The following is a 13,890-nucleotide window of genomic DNA, read 5'->3' on the forward strand; positions in this document are numbered from 1 at the left end:
GGAGTGGTTTGAAGCAGAGATGGGGTCGGAGTAGATGCGATCCCCCTGCCTTCTCGCAGCCCAGAGGAGGGTAAACATGGGGAATCTGAACCAGTGTTTGCTGGCTTGGGCCTTGCACTTCAGTGCAATCCTGCCCTGTTCTGGGAGAGGAAAGAGGAGAAAGGAGCAGCTACACACTCTGGTGTTGAAGGTGCAAGGATGGGGGAGAACAGCCGCATTACTGTCAGGCTCCGCGCAAGTATAAATGGAAAACCTTTAGATGTCTATTTTTTGTAACTTGACATGGGCTGAGCAGTGGCTACCCGAAGTTCAGTAAGAACACAGTGGTGCTGCTGGTGCTCACAGGTTTGCATTAGGCCTGCCTGAGTTAGTGTCTCATTGAGCTGTGAGATCCTTGGTTGGAAAGCACTGTTGGATGGAACAACTTATACAAGGGTCATTAATGTTCATTTGGAGCTTCAGGAGGTTTCTCATATAGCTAAAATTTAAATTTTTATTGCTGGCTACCTGCATAAAGCTCCTGTGTCTTTTTCGAAATAAGCAGTTGATGTGAGGGTCAGCCAGGAGGGCCTTTGTCTGTGGCTGAGCCTCTACTCACAGCAATGACTTTGCCCATGATAACAGCTGCAGAACTCATTTCCTCCCCATTTTCCTTTCAAAATACAGAGAACTCATACACAGCACCAGTGTCAGACCTGATGGAAGCATGTCAGCAGCCGCTAGTTAAAGCACAAAGGTTCGTTACTGTGGCAATGTGGGATTTGATAACTGTGTCTTGGATCTGGGTTCACAAGGCCGTGAGAAGAGCACAGCATGCTCAGCGCACCCTGCTCTGCTCCTTCCCTTGAGTGTGGAGCCATTTTCCAGCTGAACAAGCAGCATCATTCCAAGCACCTTCGTGCTGGCATCAGGCAGGCTGGGCTGTGGTTTTGGGGTGCCAGCTGGCAGAAGGAGGGGTGACTGCCCCTCCAGACATGCCCCCAACCAGGGCTAGCAGGGCTTGCGCTGTTCCCAGCCTTGAGCCGAGGTGCAACTGGGTCGCAGTGTGGAGCTTGCTGGCTGTCTCCTTCAGCAGGAAAATGAGGAGAAATGCCATGAGGCTCTTTTGTGCTGTACAGAAGGGTTGAAAAGATGTTGTGCTGCAGTGATTCAGTGGGGAAAGGATAAATCCCTCACATACACCTACGCACCACCACGAGAAAGAACTCTGTGGGCAGAGAAGGAGCAGAACATGAAATACGAATTTCCTCGAGCTGCTCAGGAGGGATGGCTTTCCAGAGCCCTTCCCCCGGTGGCTCTCTGCTCCCCCTGCCTGGCTGTGCCGGGATGAAGGCCGGCCCCCTCAGGGAAGGCCCCAGGTGGGGCTGCTTGCCCTGCCCATCACCTGCACCTGCAGCCCTGGACAAGGGTGAGGATCCTCCACTCGTGGTTTTGGGCTGTGGTTCTAACCCAAGAATGGGGCTCCAGCTGACTGGCCGTGCCTGGGTTAGCTGGCAGTGCTGGCAGGCAGCAGCTTCAGGGCTGAGAGGGATGGTGGAGGTGGTTCCCACTGTGGAAAAGCTTGGGAAGTCCTAATGTAGGCTACTGCCAAATCTTTGGGTCATCAGATGGTGCTCTAGACACCTGCTCACTCCAAAACCACCACTCAGCCTGATTCCTGATGCTCCTGTGTCCCTGTTCTTTGGGTAAATGCGCAACAAATACTGCTTTTGACCGTTTAAAAAAATATTTGGAGGTCTTCAAATCATATTTGTTTGAGGTGCACACTGTCTGTGACAGGTGCTGGTGAGGCAGGGGCCCTGTGGAGCCTGGGGCACAAGCAGAGACTCTGGAGAAGCCGTGGCAGCAAAGGTAATCACTGCTGGTTTGGGCAGATTTAATTTACACTGCAAGAGGTTTTATTCAATTCTATTTGCTTTCTTAAATATTTTATATTACTCCTCAGTAAATCTGAATTCCTCCTATGTCTATGGAGTACATGGGGATGCAGTTAATTTCCTATTACCTTGGGGATTTCAGACAGCTTCATTCTCAAAGCTATTTAGAAAATGATTTAATCACCTTGGAAAATCCTATGTAGCCAAAAAATCTTGTGTTTACTTATTACTCGGTTGTAAATTTGTGGTGCAAAACATAGCAGTACTGGGTTGTAACACTGCACATAAGCCTCCATTGAAATCCAGCGCCAAAATAAAAAAAACCCCAAAACTAAAAACCACATTGACTCTCTGCATGCAGTGACACAAATGCAGATGAATTTTTGCATCACAAGTTGGGCAGGAATTTCCGAGGTTTCTGTGGAGCCGCCTAATCCCGCAGATGCAGGGTAGCTCGTTGTGACACACTGAATTAGGATGTGATCGTATTTACGCATTTTGAAACCCCGTAATGACTCATCCCCATGCCGTTAGAAGTTTGCTCTTCGTAAATGTGTGTTTGGCTGCTGCGAAGGGGCCATGTGAACGCCCACGGGACCTGGGGAAGTCAGCCCTTCCTCCCGCCGCCTCCGGCGGGCAGGGAATGGAGGCAGGGATGCTGCTTGGCAGTGGGTGCCTGCCTGTGACCTCCATTCTCCTCCCACTGGTCCCCAAAATGGGATTTGCACTGACACGAAGCTGCTACCAGAGGGGCCCTTAGGTTCAGCATTGCCATACAAAGAAGAGTGAGCCGGTCCCACCCTTAACACAGAAATATTGGGGGACACATTCTTGTGTTTCGCAGGGACCCGTTGAAGTCACCTCTCTCTGCGCTTGGCACCACAGTTCACTGGACTTGACACGTATAAGAACCGCCTTAATTTTTAAGGGACAAAATCCAGCTTTTCCCCCACACACTGGGTGTCTGGTGAACCCCCCGCTGAGCCTGGCAGGGGGCACAGCCCCAGCCTGGGGTGACCTGGGCTCCCGCTGGTTTTGGCGGAGCGGTGTCAGCCTGACGCCCATGCGGCAGCCTCGGGATCCGCCTCGCGCTCATTCAGGAGCTGCAGCTTCTCCGCCACGCACAGACTGAGCTCAGAGCATCCCTCTCGTATCTCCCCTCCCTGGCTGGCTTCCAGCCTCTCCGCGTGCGCCCGGTTATTACTGTAGCATCCAGCATGTTTTACTTCATATTCATCTCTCTTGCACATACCGGCCCACTCACGTATTAGATCCGAATCCTTTTTTTTTCCCTTTTTTTCTTCGGCTTGTTGCTCGACAGAGCGGTGAGGCACGACACGCCGCGTGTTGTGACACATCCTGACAGGTCTCGGCGGCACGGCATGCTAGGCTTGGAGCTGCCGTCTACGCTGTGTCCCGCTTTCCCGCTGGCCGGACCCACGGGTTCCCAGTAGCAGCCACCTCCGGGGGAGCAGAGGAGAGCTTTGGTTGCTACGGGTGGTGTTGGCACCAAAGGTGTCTTGGCTTTTGACGTACCTCTTGCAAAAGCAGGGGAAAGGCAAGGGAAAAGGCAGCCACTTGATCGTCCCACAGCGTTGTTTGCAGTCTTTTTGGATAACGTTTTGGCCTTTCATTCTCACAGGTGGTGGTGGCTGTGTGAGCTGAAGGTGACTCCGTAGGGCTGGCTGGGGCCGTGCAGGATTCCCTGCTGTATTGGTAGCACTGGCAGGTGAAGTGCCAGAAATAGTGTGAATACAGAGTTTTCAAATTATTTTGGCGTGGTAGGCATGTGTCCAGTTTTGAAGGGCTTGTCACTGTGCTCCTCAGAAGGATAAGAAAAGCTTTCAAAGCTTGATAGGGACAAAGAATTGCAAATGGGAAGGAGAATGGAGTGTACCTTGCCAAGGAGCCGCTGTGAGTGGCTGGGGAAGGCAGCACTGGTTCATGGCTGAAGTGGGAGTGGTAGGGGGCATTTTCTGAAATAATGTTTTTCGATTTGCTGATTTTCCTCCTCTGAAGTGACCTACTCAAAAGGCTAAAACTAATTCTGCTGGCTGGTGGAGTCTGGGTTTTATTTAAATCTGTGGAGGAAAAAAGTCTGAATGATATTCAAAGTGGCCATTTTAAAGTATGCATCCACTGCAGGAGATCCCTGATGTATCTGTGTATGTTTTAATTATGAGATAGAGGAGAATTCATGTCGGTGCTTGAAACCAAACTTACAGCTCTACCTCACGCAAACATCTTTCTCTTGGTGTCCAAAGCAGTCCCCTGGGTGTCAGTGGAGTGGGGGTCCCATCTCGCTGCCCAAAGGCAGTTGGTTTCTTCCCTCAAACAGAGATGAGCTGGCCTGGAGAGCAGCAGACACTCTGCAAATTGCTTTGTTGGCTCCACACTTGTGGCAGCTACTTCACTTTACCCTTTGCTGTGCCCAGCAGTGGCCAGACAGTGCTGGGTCTCAGGCTGGACACTTGCTGAGGTGGATCTGTTTATTTTCTATCCATTTCCATGCCTTTGGAGGCAATGAAGATGATTGATGTGAACACAGCCGAGACAGAGCTGGTGAAGCAGGTGGCAAGCCGGCATTGGGTGCAGGGAGGAAAAAAACCTGCAAACCAAACTGAAAGGCTTTTAATTAAAACAAAAGATTAGATCAACCAGGTATTACAATAGGTGGTTAAATCCTGAGGCTAAACAGTCCAGGCTTTGTTCTCCGAGTCTGAGGCATGAAGAGAAACTTTCTACAGGGCAAACAGGGGATCCTGAATGCGTGGCATTAAATGTTTATTACAGGTAACACAGCAACACTGGCACCTGCATTTCTCAGGGAGAGAGCAGAGACATGTAAATGCATGGCTCACATCGACAGGGCCTCTCCAACAGTGTCAAAAGTTTGCATTCCCAGGGGATGGCAAGAGGTTGATTTGGTGTGCTCCTTGCTGTGGCTGTGCTGGAGCTTCTGGCAGCCCTGTGCACCCAGGAGGTGTGTGCTGCTGGCAGGGGACACTGAGGGACCCACACTGCCTGGTTTCCTTGTGTCCTGCCCCTGGCTGGCAGTGAGGCTGGCGCAGCCATCACTCCCCCTGCTCTACACCCTCTTTCTTAAATTCATGGCATGTGTTCTGTTCCTCATGGGCCGTGGTGTTTGCAAAGTACTCGGATGTGTGCATTGTTCGGGGTTCTGGGCAGTTCTGCAGCCACGCTGGGGAAGGGGCTGGATGTGTCACCTGCTGCTGACCCTGCTCCCAACCCCGTGAGGGGCAGCTGAAGTGCCTACCAGAGGTGCCTCGTTTTATGTGGATGAGCTACATCTTGACTTTCAGAACTGTTGCACTACATTTCAGTCTCCTGATCTTGGACACCTAAACCTCAGGATATGGACCTGATGGAATGAGTCCAGAGGAGAGCCACAAATGTGGTCAAAGGGCTGAACCACCTCTCCAGTGAAGATGGGCTGAGTTAGTTCAGCCTGGAAAAGAGGAGGCTTTGGGGAGCCTTATAGCAGCCTTCCAGTACCTAATGGGGGCCTACAAGAGAGCTGAAGAGGGACTGTTGGCAAGGGCATGTAGTGACAGGACAAGGGGTAGGGGCTTCAGACTGGCAGAGGGCAGGTTTAGATTAGTTATTGCGAAGGAGTTCTTCACTATGAGGGTGGTGAGGCCCTGGCACAGGCTGCCCAGAGAAGCTGTGGCTGTCCCATCTCTGGAAGTGTTAAAGGTCAGGCTGGATGGGGCCCTGAAGGGGATGAGGCCAGTGCCATGGGGATGAGCCCTCACTGCAGCTGAGCATCACACTGAAGGCATTCGTGACACTGCTTGTGAGTCATCCCCATGGCACCTCAGCATCAGGACTTGGAGAAACAGGTGAATGTTCTGCCTGCTCTCACAAACACAAATGATATCAGGAAAAAGAATCCCTTTTCAGAATTGTTAGAATTTTCCTTTTAATTAAGGCTGGAGGGAAAAAGAAAAAACAGAAAGAAGAGACTAACCACTGAACTTTGGTTTGCTTTGGTTGCTTTGCTCTACAGTCTGCATTCAACAGAATCTGGGGGAATGACTCTCTTCCTGAAAGACAGCCTTTAATCAGAAAAAAGTCCAACCTAAAACGCTCATTAAAATGTTCCAAAGGGAGGAATTGGATTATCTATGGCTGGGCACTGGGAGAAAAAACCCCAAGCTATCATCTGATGCTTTTAAAACATCAGCTGAGACACCATTTTAGGCGGCAGGTGAGTACGGCAGGTCACAGAGCAGAGATGCAGCTCTCCCACAGAGCGGGTACTGGCAGGCACAGGCCCAGCTCGGACGTCACTGCCAGCGCAGGAACCCTGGGAAGCGGTGCTGTTCTGTGCCCCGGCACTGCCTGCTATTTTTTGCAGAATGAGGAAAACGCTCTTGCCTGACCCGGGGGCTCCTTCTCCCTGGGAGAGCACAGATGGTCTCCTGGTGAAGGTGTGGGCCTGGAAACTGGGAGCTCTGGATGCCTTTCCCGGCTACATCAGACACTTGCTATGTGGCACCACCTACTTCTGCGCCCACGTTTCCTCCTACTCCTTCTCTCTCGCTCGCTGCTTTTTCCAGACCTTTCACCTCGCTGCTCGAATGTGTTTTTCCTTTTGCAGAGTGCTTTTCTCAGACTCCAAAGCCTCCTGGCATGCTGTCGCCAGTACCTAGACCAGACACCCACTCCTGCTCAGGCTTCTTCTGCCTCATCACCCTTCCCATCAATCTCTCCCTTCCCCTTTTAGTGCTGCTGCTGTTTGATGTCTCCTCCTGACACTGCTCATGTCCAGAATTCTCCTTGCTCTTCTCTGGGAGCATCACTCCTGGTTTTCTGCAGGCAGAGTGCTCGGAGACAGAGCCAGGGTGGATGCTGAGGGCAGAGCCAGCAGCAGGCAGGCTGTAGCCCCTGCTTGGGCAAGCCTGCTGGCAGGAGTGCTGGGAAATCGATGGATGTGACTCACAGCTGAGCAGCCTGACTCAGCCTATGGGTTTTCTGTTCTGGACCGAACGAAACCCTCAGAGCTGGGTCCTGCTCATTCTCTTGGCTGCACTTGTCCCGAGGCTCTGAGTTTTGCTGTAATTTGTTGCTTCAAGGTGATGTTCCCCGTGCTTGGCTGGAAGCGTGTGCTTCGTGGAGAAGGCACTGCCTAGCTAATAAGCCTGGGACATAGGTTTTTATTCCTCAAAGATGACCGGTGTGACATGACACTGTGTGTCCCCTTCCCAAGGGCTTCTTGCAAGGGCTTTGCTTTCTGTGCTCCATCCAAGCTGTGGCTGTCCATGTCAACTGATACTGAGTGACTCATCACATCGTGTAGGTTATTTATTGTGCCTCAAAAGGATGAGATGCCCGCTCCTAAGTCAAAACATCTGCAGATCTACTCCCCGCTGCCTGGCATGTGTTGCTGCTGCTGGTCACCCGAGGGCCAGATCAAGGTGGTGAGCCATGGTTAGCAGTGCCCAGATGTCAGTGGTGTCAAACCCCTCAGCAGCATCCTCTGCAGCTGCTGTTACGGCTCACTGCCCAGAGCAAGCACCAGGGACAGCCCTGTTTCACTGCTGTTCCCACTCGGGATGAGCTTTGGGATGAGACTCAGGCTTGCTCCAACACACATTGATGCAGCTTGTGCCCCTTGGAGAGCTCTGTTCCAGCAGTCCCATCCCTTAAGGTCCCCCTTAGTCGGGTTCCACCTTGGGCACACACAGTGGTGACTCCATGACTTCCAATCCCAGCAGAAGCCTCCCCTTGATGGAATGAGAGCGGCTCTGTTGGAGCAGGGGCCCCGTTAATTGGGTGTTTTAGTGGTGGAGTATGGGAATGCAGTAGATGCTGCAGGCCTGGTCTCCAGCCAGGCTTTCGGTGGGCAGACTCATGAAGGAGCTGGCAGGATGTCCTCTGTCTGCAAATGTCCGGGGAGTCTGAGAACACCAGAGACCTCCAAGTAGGAGCGTGCTTAAGAGAGGAGACCAGAGGCATTTCCTTCCTTCGAAACACCAGAGTGAGGAGAACTGGCTCACCTAATCTGCAGAGAAAAGCTGGGGGTGAGTGAGGGAAAGAAGCAATGCCAGCAGGATAAGGGGATGCCAGGATATAACCCTTGAACCTACAGCTCACAGCTTCCATTTTTCTGGAGCACCCCAAAGGTGTTGCCTGGTGTTGCTGGGAGTGGGGTCTGAAGCTGGTGGCATCCCCACACGCTGCAGAAGGGCAGGGAGAGTGGAGCAGCTTGGGAATGTGTGGCAAAGCAAAAGGTGAACCACAGGACTGGTTGAAAATATCTCTACTTTTCATAAGTCAGTAATCTGTCTTGCATGTAAATTAGGTGTCTGAGGTGTTCCCACCACCATCAGCAGGATTTCTATCTGCCTGCAAGAAAGGAAGCTGGGTAGGAACCTTGTGTTACTGAATAATCTCGCAAGAGGAGAAAATATAAGAACTAATTAAATTAAGCCTTATTTAATACTTGGCTCAGGTTTCGGATGGTAATAAAAGAAGAGAAACAGTTTCCTTGTTGTAATACGGTAGTGCATTAATTAAGGGAAAAAAAAAAGGCCCCAAATGGTTGTAATGCCAAGCTGCATTAATATCCAGATGTTGTGCTTTGCATCTGCTGGAGTGCTGAGACAGTCCTTTAAAATATGCGGCTTCGGGTTTGCATAAATGAAAGCAATGATCAAGGCTGAGGGACAGCAAACCAAAGGGAAAGCAGAGATGCTCTGCAGTAGAGGGGCAGGAGACAGAGTTTATTAAGGACCACCAGAGGAGAACACAAATCCCTGGTCCTTCAGACCTCTTCCTGCTGCCACTGCAGCCTTCAGCAAGGCTTCTGCACAGTGGAGCTGGTGGGGTTTTTCCTTCCCCTACTCAGCAAAAGACATGCCCAGTACAGCTGATGAGAAAAACAAGGGAATATTACTTCATCCCTAAACCAGAAATCTTTTGATCTAGAAATTGAGGATTTACAAATGTCTTTTGACCTTTTAAAAACCTTATACAATTAATGCATAAATATTTTTATCAAAGATATTTTTATTTTGATAATTTATTTTGCTGTTTTAATTTGTAAATGTATTGTAAATTTGAAGAAAAATCATAGATTATTTATCTAGGACCTTCTTGATGAGACAGAAACATGCCTTTGAAATATTCTGGATTCACTAAATCTGATATTTTTTTTTGTCCTTGGAGATCACCTGGTTCAAAAAGAGTTCAGCAAATTTATGTGATAATCCACTGCTAACCAAATCAGGCTTCAGCAGTCATTATTTGAATATGATGTTTTATAAACGCAATATATGACAGAGATATAAAGTTCATCGGATTTCAGGATTCTTATTAAATCCTCTGCTGAATTAGAGAAAACCCAAATATTTTCAGTTTTTCATAGATTGGAATTTTGGGAAATGTTTTTATTATAGTTGGTTTTAATTTTTTTTTTTTTTTTTAATTTTAGAATGCTTGAGGAATATCTGGTTAGTGTGTGTGGATGTTTTGCCATTCCAACTTTACATGTCATCCCTGTAAAGGCAGTGCATTACATGCCTTACAATTACCTACACATCATAGCATGATGTAAGAGCTTCAGCTATTTTTATTTTTAATTTTTTAATTAAGAGTGGTTTGGCTTGATGCTGATTAATCTCCCTCGCCTTTGTTTCTAGATCAAAGTGGCTCATGTTCATGTCGTAACAAAATGGTTTGATGACTTTGCTGGGACACAAACAGGAGCCACTTTGATCTAGAACAAAGAAAAGATATCTTGAACAGCACCAGATAACAGCTGCTCTTTGTGATTGTAATGGCAAGTAAAAGGAGAATATTTCAACTATTATTCTTGTCATAATATGACATGATAGAGTAACTACTTCTGACATGTAATTTAATAGGTAAAAAAAATATTATTAGAATGAAACTCCATAAAATAATATTTTTTTAAATGGAGAAGCCTTCATTTATAAAGTGGCAGCTTTCATCCATACACGTTTCACCACCAGCTAAATTCTGCTGCTAGTGCCTTTGTGATGGAAAATACTTAGTTTGACCAAAAATTAAGGAACAGCTGTCATTAGCTTGGGGTCCCCAGTGTGCAGCTTCCTGGGATGCAGAGATGCTCTGGCAGATGTGCCCTGTACCAGGGGACAGGACAACAGCTTTGCTCTGCTGGGAAGAGGAGGGGGATGCTGACCACCGCTGAGAAGTGGGGAAGCTGCAGCATTTCTTCCAAAAAGACTTACTTGCTCAGGCTTTTTCCAAAGCTGCATGTAAACAGCCCTTGTGGTCTCAGTAGGTGACTTTGTGACCTCACCTTGTGGCTCTGACTAATTTCTCTCCCTGGGACACAGAGAGCTGGTGTGGGAGGGGAGGTTTCCTCAGCCCACCGCAGCTGGGGTCTCACTGTCCTCACTCCAGAATCAAGGACCCTGCGTTGCTGACAGCTGTGGCGTCGTGTGGCCATGACCCATTAAACATCCCCCTCATCCCCTGGCAGATGCCAGGGCGGGCAGGGACCCGATACAGCAGCCTGGCCACCAGCCCACCTGGAGGCATGGCCAGGACCAGAGAAGCCTTCTGGGATTTGGGTCCAGGAGGCCCAGTCTGCTCCCAGCCAGGAGGCGAAGTTTGCTGAAACTTCAGGAGCTGTCAGCAGAGCTGCTGGCCAGCCTTAGCCACAGGTGCTCCAGTGAGGAGCAGCAAACAAAAACTAAATTATTTTGTGTATGTAAATTGTCTTCTGAAACAGGCGTTTGGCAACCCTAATGGTTTTCTGCATGCCGGGGTGTAGCCAGGCGCTAAAATAAGTCAGGCTGTAGGAGGGATGGGAGGTGGGAGATAGGGAAGACTCTTTTTATATTACTCCCCTTGCTATATTAAGAGGCACTGTTCCCTTTCCTGGCTTGAGAAAAAGCTCTCCCTCACCTTGCAGACAGTCTCCCATCCTGGTTTAACTGCTCACAAACCAGGATTTAGAGATCCTTGTTCTTGGTCTCAGCACCTGCATCCCTGTGACCTGCAGGGATGTGAGGAGGCCATAGCCGAGCTTGGCTGCAGGGTAGGGCTGTGGCAGCTGACACCAGGCTTTGGGGGCTGTCCTGTGTCCTGACTTGCAGATGGAGAGAATCTAGGTAACTGAGCATTTGAGGGAGGTCCTGCTCTTCCCAGAGAAGGCTGGAATGGCCAAGGGGATTACTTCTTGTTTTTCTCCTTATTTTTTTCCCCCCCTTCTCTTTCCCCACACCCAAGGCTTGCAGCTGGGTGTTGCTGGGGTTGAGGCTGACAGGGGGTGGATAACTTCGGATGTACATGTTTTAAATGATGGCACTGAGCCCAGAGCTTTTTGGATGGGTGCCGCCTTAGTATTGTGGAAATCCAGGGAAATAAGTAACTAATCATTGACTCTGACACACAGTCTCTGCTCATGGCTGGCTACTATAGGTGAACGTAATCCCGTAACAATGACAATTTACAAGCGCTTCAGGCACTCTGTAATTCCCGTCCTTGGAAAAAGATCAATGAGATAGATGTTTAATCAGTGACCTCCCCCGATCTCTAGAGTTGCACCGGCTCTGCTGACATGACTTCTTGCCTCGCTGGCAGCCCGGCGCTGCTGGAAGCCGACAGAAGTGAGGAGGAACTGAGAGCAGGCTGTTTTCTTCCCGGAGTGAGTGGGAGTAGGAAGTGGGCGATGCTGCTCCCCCGCTCGTCACAGCTGTTGTTTTCTGCCTGAGCGAGGGGAAGAGATGGAGGCATGGATAAAGCTGGATCCCACCAAACTGCTGTCCCTGCACCACCTCCAAACCCATCCCAATCCATCACGCTGCTCCGAGTAGTAATTAATGGGTGTTACAGCGTTCCTGAAGAGAGCAGCTCAGGTGAAAAGCGGAGCAGGAACACTGATAGCCCCAGATGCCCATGCAGTGCCTGGCAGGTTTGGCATGGCTGACTGGGGAACCCTGGGCTCCTCACCACAAAGGGGATGGGAGCAAAGGCTGTGCCTGGGGTCAGGGAATGCTGGATAACACCCCAGACCATTTCTCTGAATGTAAAGATTTATTGTTTTTCCATGAAGCCTAAATACCGAGTTGCAGTGGAGGTGACTGTAGCTTTTAGTTCACCAGGGTTTAGGATGAAAAGCAAGTCAGGGGAGTGATCCCACAGGGATATGTGCATATTTATTCACCCTGCTCATTGATGTTTGTGGGCTACAGCGTGAACGGAGCAGCTGAAATTACACTCTTTGTGTGGATATCTCTAATAACATCTACCCTTAATGATAGTGTCATCGTTCCTACACAAATTACTTCAACAGAGAAAATGCAGGGGGTCCCTGCAGTAAGGACTGCCTGGTTTGTGAGCCAGCTGCTGTGGCACAGCCAGGCTCTGCATCCCCAAAACGCTCTCCTTTTCTTCAGTAGTGCAAAGGGAGTAAAACGTGAGGGTCAGGGTGCTCCACGGGTCATCCTCATACTGGGATGCAGACGAAACCCTTGCCTCTGTATTTCTGGTGCATGTAGGGATGTTGTGCTGATGACTGGGCTGTGAGGAGGAGGAGGGAGCAGGATGCTTGGACTCTTACCTGCGGGAGTGACAGCTCTTTGCTGGGGCCGCCTGCTACAATACATCACTCCTGGGGCTTGGTGCACACCCAGTCCCTGTGCAACGATGGCAACTTCAGGAGTGCAGGAAACACATCAAGGAGCATCTATCAAAACTCAATAATGACAAATTAACAAATTCCTCTGTGGTGTCTAGAGGATTTCCCCCTGTGCTCTCATTGTGTAAATGCTGGTTTACCCAATGCGTGTTTTAAAGCCTAATATACCATTGTAATGGCTTTGAGGACTAATTCCAGAAACGATCCATTCCCATTGCTGGAACAAAACCCCACCAATTTTCCACTATAGGACCATGTTTGCCTTGTGCTTTGTATAAGATCAAGGTGTCCTATAGAGCCTCCAATACTGGGAGACAACTAATACAGTATTTTTCAACAGGAATGTTTCTACGGGTAGAAAATAAGCCATTTGTTAGCCGTTACATCATGTAAGTGTCATCCTGTATTTTATTCCCTTTTTCTTCCTTCTTTCCCACTCCCTCACTTTTTCTCAAGCTCTCTAGAAACAGCTCCTGGTGCTAAACGGAGCCCCAGTCTGACAGTGTGACTATTGAGTACATCCAAGATTTCTTCCTGCAGTATCAGGTGTGCTTTGAGGATTAGACAGCAGAGCCCTCACCAGATGCCTTTGCTACCAAGCCTCACGAAATCTGCTCTGACAGGGGCAGGCGATCCCTGCACAGAGCCTGCTGACAGGGCTGTCTGTCTTGTGATGCTCAGCTTTATTTTTGGAGCCCTCAGAGTCTTGAATGTGTTAGGTTCTGAGATGCCATTTTGCTTTCTCCCAAAATAAACTCACAGTCTTTGTAGCTGAGGGCAAAAATGCCAAGTTTATGTTTTTCTTTCCATTGTTAAAGAGAAGACAGAAGAATTATCCTTTAAAGCTACTTTTTATATGTATTTCAAAGAAAGAAGAGAAGGTATGAGGTCCTTTTTTCTCTGCAGATCACCTTGAATTCCCATTTGCCACCCTCTTGGTCCTTGGTGAAAGGAACCAAAATATAGTGAATTTTTACCATTTATTTTTTTTGTTTTCCTTTTTACAATTAGCTCCTCAGCTGAAATCGAAGTGGTGGTCCTGGTACAGCTGGGAGAGGGGCAGCAGCTGGCCCCTGTTCCCCAGGGACTGTGCTGATTACATTTCCTCTGGGCAGGCTGGGATGCAGCCTGTCCCTCCTTGGGCTCCCGCCTCAGGGTCTTCACTAAAATTTCTGTTCCAAAAAGAAGGCAGAAATCATATTTAAGCAGATGCTACATTTTTACCTGTTTTCTTCTTTGATCTTCTGAGGACTTTCCTTGGAAAGGATGGAGAAGGGAGGATGTAAGATGATGGATGTTACCACAGTGCCTCAGGCTTTGGTGAGATTAAAGCCTACCTTGTGGTCACTGGAAGTT

Source organism: Corvus moneduloides, chromosome 7 (genome assembly GCF_009650955.1).
Source record: "Corvus moneduloides isolate bCorMon1 chromosome 7, bCorMon1.pri, whole genome shotgun sequence".
Classification (NCBI taxonomy): domain Eukaryota; kingdom Metazoa; phylum Chordata; class Aves; order Passeriformes; family Corvidae; genus Corvus; species Corvus moneduloides.